Genomic DNA, 21172 nt, shown 5'->3' on the forward strand with positions numbered 1-21172 from the left:
AGGGGTTCGAATCCCGGCACCACCACAAGTCTGCTGTGTGACCTTGGGCAAGTCACTTAACTTCTCAGAGCCTCAGCTCCCTCATCTGTAAAAATGGGGAGACTGTGAGCCCCACGTGGGGCAACCTGATCACAATGTATCCCCCCCCCAGCGCTTAGAACAGTGCTTTGCACATAGTAAGCGCTTAACAAATGCCATCATCATCATTAGAAATAGACCAGACAGGCCTCTGCCCGACTCTCGCTCCTGTAGTCGAGACCGGTAGAGGATTGGGAACTCTCCAGGTGTGATCCTGAGAGGGGGCATCCAAACTGCTACCATATGAATCCAAGCACTTATGCTATTATTCCACCTTTACCGCATCAGCCCTCTTGCTGACCTCTCTGCCTGTCACCACTCTAGTCCACACTTCACTGTGCTGCCGGATCGTTTTTCCTACAAAACTGTTCAGTCCGTGTCCCGCCCGGCTCCCCACGAATATCCAGTGGTCGCCCACCCGCTTCTGTATCCAACACAAAATCTCCTTACCATTGAGCTTTTAATATTTTTGAGGAGGGGGATGACATCTCCCCCTCGTCCCCCTCTCCATCCCCCCCCATCTTACCTCCTTCCCTTTCCCACAGCACCTGTATATATGTATATATGTTTGTACATATTTATTACTCTATTTATTTATTTATTTTACTTGTACATATCTATTCTATTTATTTTATTTTGTTAGTATGTTTGGTTTTGTTCTCCGTCTCCCCCTTTTAGACTGTGAGCCCACTGTTGGGTAGGGACTGTCTCTTGTACTTCCCAAGCACTTAGTACAGTGCTCTGCACACAGTAAGCGCTCAATAAATACGATTGATGATGATGATGATGATGCCCAGGACGTTTCTCTAGAAAGATAATCCAGGCGGCAGAGTAAAATATAGACTGATGCGGGGAGAGACAGCTGACTGATCGCTGCCCGGATCGTTTTTTCGGAAACAAGTGGAGTCCACGCGTCCCTCCGACACTTCGTAAAGCCTCCAATGGCTGCCCAGCCACCTCCGCATTAAACAGAAATTCCTCCTCCCCATCAGCTCCCCAGCCCTCCTACTTAATTCGCTGATTTCCTATTATAACCTGTCCCTACCCTCCATCCTGTGACCACCGAGGAACAGAGAATAGGTTAATCTCACATATCCCACCACCGACCCCAAGCCCGCCTCCTCCCTCAGATATCTGACAGTCCACCACACTCCAAAACTCTCCTTAAAAAAAAAAAAAATCACACCCCCTCCAAGAGGCCTTCCTAAACTAAGCCCTTTTATTCCCCTTCTGCATCGACTGTGGGCTTGGCTAAGTACCCCTTAAATACTTTGATATTCACCCCAGCCTCACAATGCTCGACACTTGCTAAAGCAATCGTATTTATTAATATATTCATTATTGCACAGTCATTCGTTCAGTTGTATTTACTGGATGATAATGAGTTGGTTGACATGCTCTCTGCCCACAAGGAATTTAGTCTAGAGGAGGAGACAAACATTCAATTACGGGCACATTCATTCATTCATTCAATCGTACTTATTCATTCATTCATTCAATCGTATTTATTGAGCGCTTACTGTGTGCAGAGCACTACACTAAGCGCTTGGGAAGTACAAGTTGGGAACATATAGAGACAGTCCCTACCCAACAGTGGGCTCACAGTCTTTGAGTACTGTGTGCAGAGAACTATACTAAGCGCTTAGCACAATGCACAAGTGCTGCGGGGCTCAATTAATACCGATGACTGAAGTCTAACTATATGCCACCTTTTGTATATTAATGATGTACATTTTGATGGAAATTGAAGCAGTCTTAGGATGCAGACAAGAAAGAAAAACACCAATAACTTTCATAGGGATTATCCAAAACACTGCGCTTATCATGCCACAATTGGACGTTTGAGAAAAGCCATTGGGTCTCAGAGAATAGTCTTTCTTCCTGGAGTTCACTCCTTCAAAACGGATTAAATGGAATGCAACGTGACTCCGATAACATCACTTTTCACATCTAGACATCGAACAAGTAGTTACACATTATAAATCAGTTACTGCCTTTGGGGGTCACGTATCCTCCCTCCCCCCTCTCTAATAACCCTTAAACAATTGGGGGGAGGTCTTTCGCCTCTGTGATGGATTTCATAATCCACACTGCTATTAGAGGCTTGGTTGGACAGTAATTCCGAAGCCTGGATTGCTTTGAAATGGAGAAAGAACAGAGATAATCAAGTTACCCTGACAACCTCGCTGACCACGGGTGGGATGACAACTGTATCTAGTCCTCGGACCCCAGGATAGCAACCCGTGCCCTCAAAAACGTTCATTTCTCAGGTTGATTCAGTGGGAACTCCGACTTTTTTCAAGATTGGGAAACTATTTTTAAGGCTTTATGCATGTCTCTCATGTGTATGGCAAAAATAACTTTTAAAAAATATCTCCCTTTCGTTCTCTCTGTTTCTTTCTCTTTCTCTCTCACTTTCCTTCTTTCTCTTCTCTCTCGCCTCTCAGCCCACCCCCTTTCAGGCAGGACTGGGCAATTTCTCCCTCAAGGCCGTGAAGGAGCATTTAGAGAAGCGGCGTGGCTCAGTGGAAAGAGCTTGGGCTTTGGAGTCAGAGGTCACGGGTTCAAATCCCGACTCCGCCGCTCATCAGCTGTGTGACTTTGGGCAAGTCACTTCACTTCTCTGGGCCTCAGTTCCCTCATCTGGAAAATGGGGATTAAGTCTGTGAGCCCCACGTGGGACAACTTGATTACCTTGTATCTACCCCAGCGCTTAGAACAGTGCTTTGCACATAGTAAGTGCTTAATAAATGCCATCATCATCATCATTATTATTATTATTATTATTATTTCATGGCCACAGACTATTACTATGGCAATCAGTCAATGGTACTTATTGAGCACTTACTGTGTGCAGCGCACTGTACTATACCACAGAGTCAGTAATAATAATAATAATGGCATTTATTAAGCGCTTACTACGTGTAAAGCACTGTTCCAAGCGCTGGGGAGGTGACAAGGCGATCAGGTTGTCCCACGGGGGGCTCACAGTCTTCATCCCCATTTGACAGATGAGGCAACTGAGGCACAGAGAAGTGAAGTGACTGGCCCAAAGTCACCCAGCTGACAATTGAAAAGCCGGGATTCAAACCCAGGACCTCTGACTCCAAAGCCCGGGCTCTTTCTGCTGAGCCACGACCTGCCCACAACAAGCTTACTGACCATCAACGGCTGGGAAGAAAAGGATCTGGAGATTCTTAAGTCATTAAAAGGAACAATAAAAATCTAAAAGCTAAAATGGAAGGTTACCAAACTTTAACTAATGCCAAGGGGATAGTCACCAAAAGCCATTTTCATGCCAATAAGCAACTTGGGATACTTTAAAGGGTTTTTTTTAATGGTATTTAAGTGCTTACTATGTGCCAGGCACTGTACTAAGCCCTGGTGTGGATAAAAGCAAATTGTACTGGACCCCATCCCTGTCCCATGTGGGGCTCACAGTCTTCATCCCCGTTTTCCAGATGGGGAAACCGAGGCCTGGAGAGGTGACGTGACTTGCCCAAGGTCACCCAGAAGACAAGTGGTGGAGCCAGGGTGAGAACCGGGCTCGATCTACTATGCCACGCTGCAGGCTGCTGAACTTTTCCTGAAGTGCTACTCTGAAATATTTGAGGAGTGCCGTAGCACTAACTTCAGTGTTTCAATGACAGTTCAGGATGACTTTTTCAAATAATAATAATAAAAAAACCACACTGTCAGCACTTAGAACAGTGCTTTGCACATAGCAAGCACTTAAATACCATTAAAAAGAAACCAAACAAAAACCTTCATCTTTGCTTACGCTGGGCAACAAGTCAGCAAATGCCAGAAATCTACCAAGCGCTTAGTACAGTGCTCTGCACACAGTAAACGCTCAATAAATACGATTGATTGAATGAATGAATGAATCCACTAGGGTCTTAATTGCAAAACCCGGCCGACGTCAACGGCTTCATGAGGTTGGTGGGAATGACTGAATTTGTAAATAATTCCAATTAACCAAGAATAAGAGGGACACACACCGTCCTCACGTTTAAAAAGATCACTGTGACCCATCTCCCAAGCGGTTAGTACACTACATGAACAGTGCTTTGCACATAGTAAGCGCTTAATAAATGCCATTATTATTATTATTATTATTATTATTATTATCACATGTTTACATGCTTAGAGAAGCAGCGTGGCTCAGTGGAAAGAGCCCGGGCTTTGGAGTCAGAGGTCATGGGTTCAAATCTCGGCTCCACCAATTGTCAGCTGTGTGACTTTGGGCAAGGCACGTCACTTCTCTGGGCCGCAGTTACCTCATCCGGAAAATGGGGATGAAGACTGTGATCACCTTGGAACCTCCACGGCGCTTAGAACAGTGCTTTGCACATAGTAAGCACTTAATAAATGCCATCATCATTATTATTATTAATAAAGACTAATATTTGAACAGCTTCATAGCAAGAGGCATGATTTCTTTTTCCTTTTTTTGGTGCTTGGAGGTGATCTGGGATGGGGAAGGAAAAGAACGCAGGCACGGAGCGTGTGAACTGGCGCGGGTAACCCCCTCGATAGCCAAGAGATGTAAAAAATATTTACTCTCTCTACAGATTTACTAAAGCAACAACTTAAGTCTCCTTCAGCGGGGAGAGAGCGTACGCAGATTAGCCACAGAAATTAGGTGCCAAACTTGAGAAATGCAATTCCAGGTTTTAAATAGATCAATCAATCAATCAATCAATCATATTTATTGAGCGCTTACTGTGTGCAGAGCACTGTACTAAGCGCTTGGGAAGTCCAAGTTGGCAACATACAGAGACAGTCCCTACCCAACAGTGGGCTCACAGTCTAAAAGGGAGAGACTAGAGGACAAAACCAAACATACTAACAAAATAAAATAAATAGAATAGATATGTACAAGCAAAATAGAGTAATAAATGTCATTTCCCAATCAATCAATCAATCGTATTTACTGAGCGCTTACTGTGTGCACAGCACTGTACTAAGCGCTTGGGAAGTACAAGTTGGCAACATATAGAGACGGTCCCTACCCAACAGTGGGCTCACAGTCTAAAAGGGGGAGACAGAGGACAAAACCAAACATACTAACAAAATAAAATAAATAGAATATAGATCACGTGGAGAAGACGGAGAAGCAGCGTGGCTCAGTGGAAAGAGCCCGGGCTTTGGAGTCAGAGGTCGTGGGTTCAAATCCCGGCTCTGCCAACTGTCAGCTGTGTGACTTTGGGCAAGTCACTTCTCTGGGCCTCAGTTCCCTCATCTGTCAAATAGGGATTAAAACCGTGAGCCCCCGCTGGGACAGCCTGCTCACCTTGTAACCTCCCCAGCGCTTAGAACAGTGCTTTGCACGTAGTAAGCGCCTAACAAATACCGTCATTATTATTATCACATACTGTCCCGATCTTTCGTTCGCAAAAGGTAGCCACGTCCACCTCTCTTTCTCTTGGCGGAGGCTTCTGTTAGTCCCAAGGCTAACAATTTCCAGAGCACCATGGCCAACAGGAGGAAGGCAGAATGGGCCCGTTTTGTGCTGTTTTATCTGGTCTCCCTTTCCCTTGGAATTGGCGGGGCTCCAGCTGTTAATAATAATAATAATAATAATAATAATAATAATAATAATAATAATAATAATAGCATTTATTAAGCGCTTACTATGTGCAAAGCACTGCTCTAAGCGCTGGAGAGGTTACAAGGTGATCAGGTTGTCCCACGGGGGGCTCACAGTCTTCATCCCCATTTTCCAGATGAGGTCACTGAGGCCCAGAGAAGCGAAGTGACTTGCCCAAAGTCACGCAGCTGACAGTTGGCGGAGCCGGGATTTGAACCCGTGAACTCTGACTCCAAAGCCCGGGCTCTCTCCACTGAGCCACGCTGTTGCCAAGCACTGTATCAATCAATCAATCGTATTTATTGGGCGCTTACTGTGTGCAGGGCACTGTACTAAGCGCTGGGGTGAAACCAAGGTAAGCAGGTCCCACGTGGGGACCACGCTCAAAGTAGGAGAAAGAACAGTTATATCTACCCCAGCGTTTAGAACAGTGGTTGGCACATAGTAAGTGCTTAACAAATACCATAATTATTATTATTATTGTTGAGCCCCTTTTATACAGATGAGGGAACTGAAGCACAGAGAATAATAATAATAATTGCGGTATTTGTTACACGCTTACTATGCGCCAGGCACTGGAGCAGCATGGCGTAGTGAACGAATAGAGCCCGGGCCTGGGAATTAGAAGGTCATGAGTTCTAATCCTAACTAACATTTAATAATAATAATAATAATGGCATTTATTAAGCGCTTACTATGTGCAAAGCACTGTTCTAAGCGCTGGGGAGACTACAAGGTGAACAGGTTGTCCCACGTGCGGCTCACAGTCTTAATCCCCATTTTGCAGATGAGGTAACTGAGGCCCAGAGAAGTGAAGTGACTTGCCCAAGATCACACAGCAGACATGTGGCGGAGTAGGGATTCGAACCCATGACCTCTGACTCCAAAGCCCGGGCTCTTTCCACTGAGCCACTGAAGCACAGAGAATAATAATAATAATTGCGGTATTCGTTACACGCTTACTACGCGCCAGGCACTGGACTCGAGCACTGGAGCAGCATGGCGTAGCGAACGAATAGAGCCCCGGCCTGGGAATCAGAAGGTCATGAGTTCTAATCCTGCTACCATTTGCCTGCTGTGTGACTCTGGGCGAGTCATTTCACTTCTCTGGGCCTCAGTGACCTCCTCCGTAAAATGGGGACTGAAACTGTGAGGCCCCACATGGGACAACTTGATTCGTGTGTATCCACCCCAGCACGTAGTACAGTGCTTGGCACATAGTAAGCGCTGAATACCACAGTTATTATTATTATTATCAGCAAATCAGGCTGGACACAGTCGCTCGCCCATGAGGGGCTCAGTCTCCATCGCCTTTTTACAGAGGGAGGCCCAGGGAAGTGAAATAGTAGAAGCGCTTAGTACAGTGCTCTGCACACAGTAAGCGCTCAATAAATACGATTGATTGATTGAAATGACTCGCCCAAGGTCACACAGTAAGCAAGCGACAGAGTGGGCCTAGGCACTTTCCATCAGGCCAAGCTGATTCAGCGTGGCTCAGTGGAAATCAATCAATCGTATTTATTGAGCGCTTACTATGTGCAGAGCACTGTACTAAGCGCTTAAAAAGAGCTTGGAAAGAGCCCGGGCTTTGGAGTCAGAGGTTGTGGGTTCGAATCCCGGCTCCGCCAACTGTCAGCTGTGGGACTTTGGCAAGTCACTTCACTTCTCTGGGCCTCAGTGGCCTCATCTGTAAAGTGGGGATTAAAACTGCGAGCCTCCCGGGAGGCAACCTGATCACCTTGTAACCTCCCCAGCGCTTACAACAGTGCTTCGCACATAGTAAGCGCTTAACAAATGCCATCGTTATCATTCCGTATTGTACTTTCCAAGCACTTAGGACGGTGCCCTGCACACAGAGCACTGGGGGAGCAGCGTAGCTTAGTGGAAAGAGCCCGGGCTTGGGAGTCATAGGTCTTGGGTTCTAATCAATCGTATTTATTGAGCGCTTACTGTGTGCAGAGCACTGTACTAAGCGCTTGGGAAGTACAAGTTGGCAACATATCCCAGCTACGCCACTTAGCTGTGTGACTTTGGGCAAGTCACTTAACTTCTCTGTGCCTCTGCTCCCGCATCTGTCAAATGGGGATGAAGACTGTGAGCCCCACGTGGGACAACCGGATTGCCTTGTATCTGCCCCAGTGCTTAGAACAGTGCTTGGCACATAGTATGCGCTTAACAAACACCATCATCATCTTCATCATCCATTCACTCATTCATTCAATCATATTTATTGAGCGCTTACTGTGTGTAGAGCACTGTACTAAGCGCTTGGGAAGTACAAGTTGGTGACATATAGAGACAGTCTCTATTCATTCATTCATTCAATCGTATTTATTGAGCGCTTACTGTGTGCAGAGCACTGTACTAAGCGCTTGGGAAGTACAAGCTGGTGACATATAGAGACGGTCCCTACCCAACAACGGGCTCACAGCCTAGAAGGGGGAGACAGAGAACAAAACAAAACATGTGGACAGGTGTCAAAGCGTCAGAAAAAATAGAATTAAAGCTAAATGCACATCATTAACAAAATGAATAGAATAGTAAATATGTAAAATAGAGTAATAAATCTGTACATACACATATACAGGTGCTGTGGGGAGGGGAAGGAGGTAGGGTTGGGGGGATGGGGAGGAGAAGAGGAAAAAGGGGGCTCAGTGTGGGAAGGCCTCCTGGAGGAGGTGAGCCCTCAGTAGGGCTTTGAAGGGAGGAAGAGAGCTAGCTTGGCGGATGTGAGCCCACTTCTAGACTGTGAGCCCGTTGTTGGGTAGTGACCGTCTCTATATGTTGCCAACTTGTACTTCCCAAGTGCTTAGTACAGTGCTCTGCACACAGTAAGCGCTCAATAAATACGATTGAATGTGTGGAGGGAGGGCATTCCGGGCCGGGGGAGGACGTGAGCCGGGGGTCGACGGCGGGACAGGCGAGAACGAGGCCTAACGGTGAGGAGGTGAGCGGCGGCAGAGGAGCGGAGGGTGCGGGCTGGGCTGGAGAAGGAGAGAAGGGAAGGGAAGGCGAGGGGATGGACAGCCTTGAAGCCAAGAGTGAGGAGCTTTTGCTTCATGCGAAGGTTGACAGGCAGCCACTGGACACAAAGGAAGGGCTCAATAAGCGCTCAATAAATACGATTAAATGAATGAATGAATGAATATATATGTTTGTATGTATTTATTACTCTATTTTATTTGTACATATTTATTCTATTTATTTTATTTTGTTAATACATTTCGTTTTGTTGTCTGTCTCCCCCTTCTAGACTGTGAGCCCGCTGTTGGGTAGAGACCGTCTCTATATGTTGCCAACATGTACCTCCCAAGCGCTTAGTACAGTGCTCTGCACACAGTAAGCGCTCAATAAATACGACTGACTGACTGACTGACTCAATAAAGGTGACTGAATGAATGAAATGAATGAATGAATGAATTCTGTGATGCTGTGAGATGGCCAGGGGAGACTCTTCCCCCTTCTAGACTGTGAGCCCACTGTTGGGTAGGGACTGTCTCTATATGTTGCCAACTTGTACTTCCCAAGCGCTTAGTACAGTGCTCTGCACACAGGAAGCGCTCAATAAATACGACTGACTGACTGACTGACTCAATAAAGGTGACTGAATGAATGAAATGAATGAATGAATGAATTCTGTGATGCTGTGAGATGGCCAGGGGAGACTCTTCCCCCTTCTAGACTGTGAGCCCACTGTTGGGTAGGGACTGTCTCTATATGTTGCCAACTTGTACTTCCCAAGCGCTTGGGACAGTGCTCTGCACACAGTAAGCGCTCAATAAATACGACTGACTGACTGACTCAATAAAGGTGACTGAATGAATGAAATGAATGAATGAATGAATTCTGTGCCGCTGTGAGATGGCCAGGTGAGACTCTTCCCCCTTCTAGACTGTGAGCCCACTGTGGGGTAGGGACTGTCTCTATATGTTGCCTACTTGTACTTCCCAAGCGCTTAGTACAGTGCTCTGTACACAGTAAGCGCTCAATAAATACGATTGATTGATCCACCAGTGCTGTTTCTCGACCGCTTACTTATGGGTTCAGCAGTGAAGCAGCGCGGCTCAGTGGAAAGAGCCCGGGCTTGGGAGGTAGAGGTCATGGGTTCGAATCCCAGCTCTGCCGCTTGTCAGCTGGGTGACTTTGGGCAAGTCACTTCACTTCTCTGGGCCTCAGTTACCTCATCTGGAAAATGGGGATTAAGATTGTGAGCCCCCCGTGGGACAACCTGATCACCTTGTATCCTCCCCGGCGCTCAGAACTGCGCTGGGGAGCGGCAGCGTGTCTCCGTGGAAAGAGCATGGTCTTGGGAGTCAGAGGTCACGGGTTCTAATCCCGGCTCCGCCACTTCTGCTGTGTGACCTCAGGCAAGTCACAGCTTCTCTGAGCCTCAGTTACTTCATCTGTAAAATGGGGATTAAGACTGTGAGCCCCAAGTGGGACAACCTGATCACCCTGTATCCCCCCCAGCGGATAGAACAGTGCTTCACACATAGTAAGTGCTTAACAAATGCCATCATTATTGTTATTATTAACTGCGCTTTGCACATAGTAAGCGCTTAATAAACACCAAAATTATTATTATCATTACTAAGCGCTTGGGAGAGGACGATACAATGGAATCAGCAGACCCCCTCCCTGCCCATAAGAAGCCAAGCCAGGCTATTGACAGAATACACTTGATTTTACAAGAATAATAGCATTTAAGCACTTATTATGTGCTGCAGACTGCGCTACGCAGTGGTGCAGGTACACAAGATCACCAGGTCCCACACAGGGCTCCCATCCTAATAATAATACAATAATAATAATAATAATGGCATTTATTAAGCGCTTACTATGTGTAAATCACTGTTCTAAGTGCTGGGGAGGTTACAAGGTGATCAGGTTGTCCCACGGGGGGCTCCCAGTCTTAATCCCCATTTTACAGATGAGGTAACTGAGGCACAGAGAAGCGACTTGCCCAAAGTCACACAGCTGACAACTGGTGGAGCCGGGATTTAAACCCCTGACCTCCGACTCCAAAGCCCGGGCTCTTTCCACTGAGCCACGCTGCTTCACCTAAGGAGGAGGGAGAACGGGTACTGGACCCCTGTTCCGCGGACGATCGAACTGAGGCACAGGTAAATTTAGTGACTTGCCCTGAATAATAATTTTGGTATTTGCTAGGCGCTTACCATGTGCCAAGCACTGTTCTAAGCACTGGGATAGATACAAGGTTATTAGGTTGTCCCACCCGGGGCTCACAGTCTTCATCCCCATTTTACAGATGAGGTAACTGAGGCCCAGAGAAGTTAAGTGACTTGCCCAAAGTCACACAGCTGATAAGTGGCGGAGCCGGGATTAGAACCCACAACCTCTGACTCCCAAGGCTGGGCTCTTTCCACTAAGCCACGCTGTTACCCAGCAAGTAAGCGGCAGGGCTGGGATTTGAACCCAGGTCCTCGGTACAGATTTATTACTCTATTTATTTTACTTGTACATATTTACTATTCTATTTATTTTGTTAATGATGTGCATTTAGCTTTAATTCTATTTGTTCTGACGACTTGACACCTGTCCACATGTTTTGTTTTGTTGTCTGTCTCCCCTTTCTAAACTGTGAGCCCGTTGTTGGGTAGGGACCGTCTCTATATGTTGCCAACTTGTACTTCGCAAGCGCTTAGTACAGTGCTCTGCACACAGCAAGCGCTCAAATACGACTGAATGAATGAATGAATGACTCCCAGGGCCGTGCTCTTTCCCCTAGGCACCACTGCTTCTGGAGTACCTAAAACTGAAAGCCAGGATCAACAGGATTTAATAATAATAAAAATGGTAATAATACTAATAATGTTAGTATTTGTTAAGCACTTACTATGTGCCAAGCACTGTTCTAAGCACTGGGGGGGATACAAGGTAATCAAGGTTGTTCCACATGGGGCTCACAGTCTTAATCCCCATTTTACAGACGAGGGGACTGAGGCCCAGAGAAGTGAAGTGACTTCCCCACAGCTGACATTCATTCATTCAATCGTATTTATTGAGCGCTTACTGTGTGCAGAGCACTGTACTAAGTGCTTGGGAAGTACAAGTCGGGAACATATTGAGACGGTCCCTACTTTCATTCATTCATTCATTCAATCGTATTGATTGAGTGCTTACTGTGTGCAGAGCACTGTACTAAGCGCTTGGGAAGTACAAGTCAGCAACATATAGAGACGGTCCCTACTTTCATTCATTCATTCATTCAATCGCATTTATTGAGCGCTTACTGCGTGCAGAGCACTGTATTAAGCGCTTGGGAAGTACAAGTCGGCAACATATAGAGACGGTCCCTACTTTCATTCATTCATTCATATTTATTGAGCGCTTACTGTGTGCAGAGCACTGTATTAAGCACTTGGGAAGTACAAGTCGGCAACATATAGAGATGGTCTCTACCCAACAACGGGCTCACAGTCTAGAAGGGGGAGACAGACAACGAAACACAACATGTAGACAGGTGTCAAAATCATCAGAATAAACAGAAGTATAGTTATATGCTGCAGACCTTTCTCGGGGGGAAAGGCAAGGGGAGCCTCTCAAGTTCTTAGGAAGGAGAAGTATTTATTGAGTGCTTACTGTGTGCACAGCACTGTACTAAGCGCTTGGGAAGTACAAGTCAGCAACATATAGAGACAGTCCCAACTTTCATTCATTCATTCAATCGCATTTATTGAGCGCTTACTGTGCGCAGAGCACTGTATTAAGCGCTTGGGAAGTACAAGTCGGCAACATATAGGGACGGTCTCTACTTTCATTCATTCATTCATTCAATCGTATTTATTGAGCACTTACTGTGTGCAGAGCACTGTACTAAGCGCTTGGGAAGTACAAGTCGGCAACATATAGAGACGGTCTCTACCCAACAATGGGCTCACAGTCTAGAAGGGGGAGACAGACAACAAAACACAACATGTAGACAGGTGTCAAAATCGTCAGAATAAATAGAATTATAGCTATATGCTGTAGACCTTTCTCGGAGGGAAAGGCAAGGGGATCCTCTCAAGTTCTCAGGAAGGAGAAGTTACTTACAGGTCCAACAGAAAGAAATTGTGTGCTCAGAGAGGACTTTTCCCTCTGCTCCCAGACTGACACTGGGCTAAGAGGCCTTAACTCTCCATCAGTTCTCCTCAGAAAAGCTTCCCCTGTATTCCTCGGAGTTAGAAGGTGCCTCCATCATATTCTCCATTCTCAAATCGCCCTAATGAATCACCCAAACAACGGGCTCACAGTCTAGAAGGGGGAGACAGACAACAAAACAAAATCTGTATATATGTATATATGTTTGTACATATTTATTACTCTATTTCTTTTACTTGTACATATCTGTTCTATTTATTTTATTTTGTTAGTATGTTTGGTTTTGTTCTCTGTCTCCCCCTTTTAGACTGTGAGCCCACTGTTGGGTAGGGACTGTCTCTATACGTTGCCAACTTGTACTTCCCAAGCTCTTAGTACAGTGCTCTGCACACAGTAAGCGCTCAATAAATACGATTGATGATGATAGAAGGGGGAGACAGACTACAAAGCAAAACACGTGCTTCCATCATATTCTCCATTCTCAAATAAATCGCCCAAAGGAATCACCCAAACAACGGGCTCACAGTCTAGAAGGGGGAGACAGACAGCAAAACAAAACATGTGCCTCCATCATATTCTCCATTCTCAAATCAATCGCCCTAAGGAATCACCCAAACAATGGGCTCACAGTCTAGAAAGGGGAGACAGACAGCAAAACAAAACATGTGCCTCCATCATATTCTCCATTCTCAAATAAATCGCCCTAAGGAATCACCCAAACAACGGGCTCACAGTTTAGAAGGGGGAGACACACAACAAAACAAAACATGTGCCTCCATCATATTCTCCATTCTCAAACAAATCGCCCTAAGGAATCACCCAAACAACGGGCTCACAGTCTAGAAGGGGGAGACAGACAACAAAACACAACATGTGCCTCCATCATATTCTCCATTCTCAAATCGCCCTAATGAATCACCCAAAAAACGGGCTCACAGTCTAGAAGGGGGAAGACAGACAACAAGACAAAACATGTGGACAGGTGTCAAGTCATCAGAATAAATAGAAATAAAGCTAGAGGCACATCATTAACAGAATAAATAGAATAGCAAACATGTACAGGTAAAATAGAGTAATAAATCTGTACAAACATATATACAGGTGCTGTAGGGAGGGGAAGGAGGTAGGGCGGGGGGGTGGGGGGGAGGAGAGGAAAAAGGGGGCTCAGTCCAGCAGGGCATAAGTGGCACAGGAGGGATTAGAACCCAGGTCCTTATGATTCCCAGTCCCAGGCTCTAGCCACTGAGCCTTTACTGAATGCCTTCTGGAGTACAATTAGCCCTATCAATCCCCGTGCCCAAGAACCTTCCAATGGAAGTGGGAAGACAGGGAAGAGAGAGGAAGCAAGGGGATATTACGACAGGCATACGATATACTTCGGAGGAGCGGATGAGGAGAAATTCTCAACCGGGTGGTGATGGGGGCACAGAAGTGTCGGGGGAGACGGCGGGGTGGGATGAAAGGCTAATCAGAGAAGGCCTCCCGGAGGAGACGGGATTTGTGCTCTGCACACAGTAAGCGCTCATTCAATCATATTTATTGAATAATAAATAATTATTATTTATTATTATATTATATTATTTATTACATTATATTATCGTTATATATTATAACATATATTATATATTATATTATATTATTCGATAATAATTGAATAATAAATATGATTGAATGAATGAATGGAGATGGGGAGAGCGGTGGTCTGCTGGCTGGCTGTGGTGGGGGGATGCAGCTCCAGGAAGGAAAGAGGGCATGACCGGGAGACGACAAAGGAAAGAGACGAGAACAAGTCCCTGGGATTAGGTTGGCTCGGAAGGAATGAAGCGTGAGCTGTCTCGATGGGAACACCAATAGCAGGGAACGGAGCAATTCTCCTGAATTGATCCCTCTTATGTGCTCGGATAAGCTGATCTGGCTAGGCCAGAGGGAAAGTGATTACAGAGTGCTCAACAGCCCAAAGACACCTGCAAAACCCCTATCTGAAAAATCAGATAAATAAATAAAAAAAAAAAATGAAGGGGCCTTCCCCAAAGCGCCTCCTCCTTAGAGCAATTTCCCCTGGGACGTCTTTCCCACCTACTGGAATAAGACCGGAGAGCAGGGAAAGGTGGGTGATTGCTGAGGAGATATTTTAAACAGCTCATCAAAAGGAGTTGGTTTCCCTAAATGTTCGAGTGTTTTTAATAATAATAATAATAATGATGATGGCATTTGTTAAGCGCTTACTATGTGCAAAGCACTGTTCTAAGCGCTGCGGAGGTTACAAGATGATCAGGTTGTCCCACGGGGGGGCTCAGAGTCTTTCTTACAGAAAAGCAGCAGCATGGCCTAGGGGGATTCGGGAGCCCTGGGTTCTAATCCCCGCTTTCCCACTTCCCTGTTCTGGGACCTCCTCTGTGCCTCAGTTTCCTCCAAGGCAAAATGAATTAGACTGTGAGCCTGTATAATAATAATAATGGCATTTATTAAGCGCTTACTATGTGCAAAGCACTGTTCTAAGCGCTGGGGAGGTTACCAGGTGATCAGGTTGTCCCACGGGGGGCTCACAGTCTTAATCCCCAATTTTCCAGATGAGGGAACTGAGGCCCAGAGAAGTGAAGTGACTTGCCCAAAGTCGCACAGCTGACAAGTGGCGGGGGCGGCATTTGAACTCATGACCTCTGACTCCCAAGCCCGTGCTCTTCCCACTGAGCCGCGCTGCTCCTCTAAGCCTGTATGAGATGGGTCAATTCAATTCGACACGATCCCTGTATCTCTCTCAGTGCCCTTTGTATATATTAAAAGTTTAAGAAACATAATTTATATTTTGTACATGTATATATGTTTGTACATATTTATTACTCTATTTATTTATTTATTTTACTTGTACCTATTCTATTTATTTTATTTTGTTAGAATGTTTGGTTTTGTTCTCTGTCTCCCCTTTCTAGACTGTGAGCCCACTGTTGGGTAGGGACTGTCTCTATATGTTGCCAGCTTGTACTTCCCAAGCGCTTAGTACAGTGCTCTGCACACAGTAAGCACTCCATAAATACGACTGATTGATAATTTGGATTGTTGACACACAAACCCTCCCAACCACAGCTCCCTTCTTCATTCCGACCCTGAAAAACTTCGGGAGGCGACACGGCCTTCTCCCAGACGAGAAAGAAATGTTCCAAGCGTGGCACCCTGCCATATGCCGGAGAAATCCTTGGCATTTCTCTTTCCTCCCCCTCATACATTCCACTCGGGCTAGAGCTTTTCCTGCTCTTATAACTGCTCAAAATAGCTAGGTTATCTATTCTGCTACAGAAAATTCCCATTTTGACTTCCTGGGTCGAATCGAGCTTCTATTTTCCGAGACAAACGTCCTCTGAAAGAAAGCCAAAATAGACGGTGGTGCCAAAACCTTCGAGGAAGAGCAACATTTTGATGACTAGCTTACGTTGGTCACTTGGTGGAAGATGAGGCTCGTGGCAGGGATTTTTCATCCCCTGGTTTTTGGGGGTGTTTGGTTTTTTTTTTTTAACATCCCCTCTTTTTTTTTACATTTTTCGGTAAGATTGGAGCTCGTTTTTCAGCTTCCCTTCCCCTCTCCATCTCGTGACAAATCTTGGCGCGGCGGGCGGAGACAGGAAAAGGAGAGGAAGTCCGACCGTTTCACTATTTGTTAGTCGCTCGGGCAACAGGATTTGTTGGAGTCCTTAGTCCTGTTGTACAACTTAGTCCTGTTGTACTAAGCGCTTAGTACAGTGCTCTGCACACAGTAAGCGCGCAATAAATACGATTGATTGATTGTTGGGGACGTTGGACTATTTGGCCCACAAATAGTCAATTACAAGATTATCAATCAAGGGTGTTTACTGAGTGGTGAGAAACTGTATTAAGCACTTGGGACGGTACAATACGACACAGTTGGCAGACACATTCCCTGCCCGCAACGAGCTTACGGTTTCGGAGGGGAGAGAGACAGTGACACAAATCATTTCTCAGCCGGGGAAAAGAGGGATTCGTCGGAGAAGGCCTCTTGGGAGGAATTATCTACGGTGGATTTGGCCAAGGGACAATCGAGCAGTAGATAAAACGTGTATTTAATGGCCAGGCATTCTCCTCCCCAGGCCCTCTGAATTGGTTCAACTTTGGTTCTAGCAGTGGGCTAATAACAATAAATAATAATAATAATGGTATTATTATTAACACTAATAATATATAATAATATAATAATTATATTATTATAATTATATGTAATAATTATATAATATAATACAGTATATTACTATATTATATAATATATGTTGTGTCACATATATTAATACTATATTATATATGCAATATATAATATATGTATTGTATATAATATATTATATAATATGATATATGATAATTATATCATAATTATTAGAAGCAGCGTGGCACAGTGGAAAGAGCCCGGGCTTTGGAGTCAGAGGTCATGGGTTCCAATCCCAGCTCCGCCAATTGTCAGCTGTGTGACTTTGGGCAAGTCACTTAACTTCTCTGTGCCTCAGTTACCTCATCTGTAAAATGGGGATGAAGACTGTGAGCCCCCCCATGGGACAACCTGACACCTTGTAACCTCCTCAGAGCTTAGAACAGTGCTTTGCACATAGTAAGCGCTTAATAAATGCCATTATTATTATTATTACTATTTGTTAAGTGCTTACTATGTGCCAAGCACTGTTCTAAGCGCTGGCGTAGACACAAGGTAATCAGGTTGTCCCACGTGGGGCTCACTCTCTTAATCCCCATTTTCCAAGTGAGGTAACAGGCCCAGAGAAGTGAAGTGACTTGCCCAAAGTCACACAGCTGACAAGTGGCGGAGCCGGGATTAGAATCCGTGACCTCTGAGTCCACCTATCAGTCCGTCAACTGTATTTCTTGAGCACTGACTGTGTGCAGAGCACTGTACTAAGCACTAGGGAGAGTATAATATTCATTCATTCAATCGTATTATTGAGGGCTTACTGTGTTCAGAACACTGTACTAAGCACTTGGAAAGTACAATTTGGCAACAAATAGAGATAATCCCTACCCAGCAACGGGCTCACAGTTTAGAAGTGGGGGGAGACAGACAACAAAACAAAGCAAAACAAGTAAACAGGCATCAATAGCACCAGTATAAATACAGGGCTATAATAGTAATAATAATGATGGCATTTATTAAGCGCTTACTATGTGCAAAGCACTGCTCTAAGCGCTGGAGGGATACAAGGTGATCAGGTTGTCCCACGTGGGGCTCACACCTTAATCCACATTTTCCAGATGAGGGAACTGAGGCCCGGAGAAGTGAAGTGACTTGCCCAAAGTCACACAGCTGACAATTGGTGGAGCTGGGATTTGAACCCATGACCTCTGACTCCAAAGCCCGGGCTCCTTCCACTGATCACCTTGTATCCTCCCCAGCGCTTTGCACATAGTAAGCGCTCAACAAATGCCATCATCATCACCATCTGCTTCCCGCCGCCTCCACTACACTTAGCAACCTTCTTGGCTGAAAATATTGGTGGTTTAGGGAGGGAGGGCCTGAGCAGCGTCCCACGGGAGGGGAGCGGAGCGGGCCAGTGGGTCCGGCCAGCCGTCTGACGGTGCCCACGGCTCCCCGGATTCCCACGGGGGTCGATGCCCCATCCACCACCATGCCAACGATGCCCCGCGGCGGACCTTAAACATTGGGCGAACCCGGCCCCTCTGGTTTCCCCGGGGAGCCCCCCACGGACCTTGGCGATTGAGGTGGCCCAACTCGCTAACAGCAGTCCCTCCCGGCTCGCTCACTCATTCATTCAATCATAATTATTGAGCGCTTACTGTGTGCAGAGCACTGTACTAAGCTCTTATGGGCTGCGGGAGGGAGGGCGAGACTCTCAGACCTTAGTTCTGTGATGAATTTTCAGCTATTGAGCCCGCTGTTGGGTAGGGACCGTCTCTATGTGTTGCCGTCTTGTACTTCCCAAGCGCTTAGTACAGTGCTCTGCACACAGTAAGCGCTCAATAAACACGATTGATTGATTGATTCTCTGGGCCTCAGTTCCCTCATATGGAAAATGGGGGTTAAGATTGTGAGCTGCCCGTGGGACAACCTGATCACCTTGTACTTGTACATATGTATTCTATTCATTTCATTCTGTTAATATGTTTGGTTTTGTTGTCTGTCTCCCCCTTCTAGACTGTGAGCCCACTGTTGGGTAGGGACCGTCTCTATGTGTTGCCAACTTGGACTTCCCAAGCACTTGGGACAGTGCTCTGCACACAGTAAGCACTCACTAAATACGACTGATTGATCCCCAGCGCTTAGAACAGTGCTTTGCACAGAGTAAGCGCTTAATAAACGCCATCATTATTATTATTATTATTATTCTTTAAGCACTTACTAATCAATCAATTGTATTTATTGAGCGCTTACTGCGTGCACAGCACTGTCCTAAGCGCTTGGGAAGTACAAGTTGGCAACATACAGAGACGGTCCCTACCCGTTACTATGTGCCAGGCACACTGCCTTCCCAGTACAGTGCTCCGTGCACGGTAAGCGCTCAATAAATATGACTGAAGGTGGTGCCTACCATCATCATCAATCGTATTTATTGAGCGCTTACTATGTGCAGAGCACCGTACTAAGCGCTTGGGAAGTACAAATTGGCAACATATAGAGACAGTCCCTACCCAACGGTGGGCTCACAGTCTACCAAACACCCTACGGGACAAAAACCCAGTAAGGCGGGCGGGTGCCGGCGGGCCTTACCTGGTGAAGAAGTTGCCCACCGCTCCCGATCCCGCGGTCTTGCCGCCGTGGGCTTCGGGGCCGGGCGGGGGCCGGGCCGGGTGGCCGGTCTCCTTGGCCGTACTGAGCGTCACGTCGGAGAAGGGGGCCTCGTCGCCCCCCAGGGTGACGATGGCGCTGGAGCCGCTGGTGGCCGTGAAGTCGGCGCCGTCCTCGGGGCCCGGGCCGGACACGCCGCCCGCCGCCGGCTCATCGCCGCGGCCCGCCGCCGCCGCCGACGAGGACGCCGAGGACGCCGAGGAGGACGAGGAGGAGGGCGGCGGCGACGGCGGCGACGCCGGCCGGGCCGCCGGGGGCTCGCGGGGCCTGGGCCGGACGCCCGGCGCGCTGCACTGGACGGCCTCCGGATCCCCGATCTCCAGGGTCGGGATGGCCGAGTCCGCGGGGCGGGGGCCGAGCCGGGCGGGAGGGGGCCGCAGGCTCACGGCCCGGACCGGCTGGCCCGCTCCGCTCTCCGCCACGCCCAGCAGCCGCAACCCGTTGATGGAGGCTGAAATCTTCTGCCCATCGCTCATCTTGGTCCCACGCCGACCTGCCGGGGAGAACAGGGGGGGGGGGACGACAAAGGGAGCGGCTACTTCAGAATGATAATTGTGGTATCTGCTAGGAGCTCAGTATGTGCCTGGTACCGCACTAAGCGCTGGAGTGGACACAAGCGAATCGGGCTGGACACGGTCCCGCATGGGGCTCAGGGTCCCCCATTCCCATTTTCCAGATGAGGCAACTGAGGCCTAGAGAAGGGAAGTGACTTGCCCAAGGTCACGCGGCAGACAGGCGGCGGAGCCGGGATCAGAACTCACGACCCAAGCCCGGGCCTTATCCACTAAGCCACGCTGCTTCTCGTTCGGTCGGTCCGGCAGATCGTGGCAAACCGCACAATCCAACAGCTAACAATCCTCCCTGAAACATTCATTCATTCAAGCATATTTATTGAGCGCTTACTATGTGTACAGCGCTGTGCTAAGCGCTTGGGAAGTACAAGTTGGCAACATATAGAGACGGTCCCTACCCAACAGCGGGCTCACAGTCTAGAAGGGGGAAAGAGACAACAAAACAAAACACGGAGACGGGGCAAAATCACCAATGCCGCTCTTCCTCTTCCTCCTTCGGAAAGAGCCCGGGTTTTGGGATTGGGGGACCTGGGTTCTAATCCTGCCACAACCACTACTCCCACTGTAGGATCCTGGCCAGGTCGCTTGCGTCGTCCATGCCTCCGTTTCCTCATCTGTAAAATGGGCAATTCGACATCCGTCCACCCCCTTCGGACCGTGAGCCCCATGCGGGACAGGAACCGTATCTGGTCCGATTGCACTCTAGAAGCAGTGTAGCTTAGTGGAAAGAGCCTGGGCTTTGGAGTCAGAGGTCATGGGTTCTAATCCCGGCTCTGCCACATAATAATAATAATAATAATAATGGTATTTTTAAGCGCTATGTGCAAAGCACTGTTCTAAGCACTGGGGGAGATACAAGGTCATCAGGTTGTCCCACGTGGGGCTCACAGTCTTCATCCCCATTTCACAGATGAGGGAACTGAGGCCCAGAGAAGTGAAGTCACTTGCCCAAAGTCACACAGCTGACAAGTGGCGGAGCCGGGATTCGAACCCACGACCTCTGACTCCCAA

The 21172-nt window shown here is 47.1% G+C and overlaps 1 protein-coding gene across 2 annotated transcripts in view; it reads right to left on the bottom strand.

Annotated features, from left to right (window-relative positions):
• Positions 1-19712, bottom strand: part of TBC1D14 (TBC1 domain family member 14) — a 139747-nt gene extending 120035 nt beyond the window's left edge. The window contains exon 1 of one of the 2 annotated variants that reach the window (XM_038745072.1): positions 19512-19712. The gene's annotated coding sequence lies outside the window, so the exon portion shown is untranslated. The remainder of the gene's footprint in view (positions 1-19511) is intronic. The other variant, XM_038745073.1, reaches the window with a different exon arrangement.
• Between the last annotated feature and the right edge of the window lie 1460 nt (positions 19713-21172).

This window comes from Tachyglossus aculeatus, chromosome 4 (assembly GCF_015852505.1).
Source record: "Tachyglossus aculeatus isolate mTacAcu1 chromosome 4, mTacAcu1.pri, whole genome shotgun sequence".
NCBI classification, from domain to species: domain Eukaryota; kingdom Metazoa; phylum Chordata; class Mammalia; order Monotremata; family Tachyglossidae; genus Tachyglossus; species Tachyglossus aculeatus.